Genomic DNA, 629 nt, shown 5'->3' on the forward strand with positions numbered 1-629 from the left:
CACCAGTCCCCCAGGCTTATCGGTGTCCAGGTGACACACCAGGATAACATATAATATACAAGATGCTGGCATTCTGTTGTTGCAATTTCTGGCTTCTGGTGCTATGCGCATACAGTGATGCTGGCTGCATCACCCCACACAGGGCTGTTTTTGCTTATTATAGATACCCAGCAGGGACTCAGTATTTCTCCCTGCATTTAAACCACTCACGCCATAGGGTTTGCACCTCACCCAGCATATGCACTTTGACTTTTGCCCAGTAGGGCTCCAATTCGGGGCCGCACACAGTTATCTTTTTATACGTATACACTTTTTAAATGTTCGTTTTTTATTATATATGTCTTCTCATTTTTAGCCACTAGATGTCACTATGTAGTCATAATATGGTCATGTCCACTTGTTTTTTTGCATTTTTTATTCACTTGCATCCTCTGAAGTTTTGTGTATGTATGGATGCCTTTGTTGCTTTATGACTTCTGTAGCACGATACTTGTATTCATGCTAATGTGAGCTGCAATCTCTTTCCCAGCCCACCCACGTCACCGCGGGATGACGACCGTGATGACGCGCGGTCAGCTGGACGCCGCCGAACGTGGTGACGTCACTGCTGTGCGCAGGACTCCGGAAAC

The sequence above is a fragment of the Crinia signifera genome, unplaced genomic scaffold (assembly GCF_055691185.1).
Source record: "Crinia signifera unplaced genomic scaffold, ASM5569118v1 HAP2_SCAFFOLD_140, whole genome shotgun sequence".
NCBI classification, from domain to species: Eukaryota; Metazoa; Chordata; class Amphibia; order Anura; family Myobatrachidae; genus Crinia; species Crinia signifera.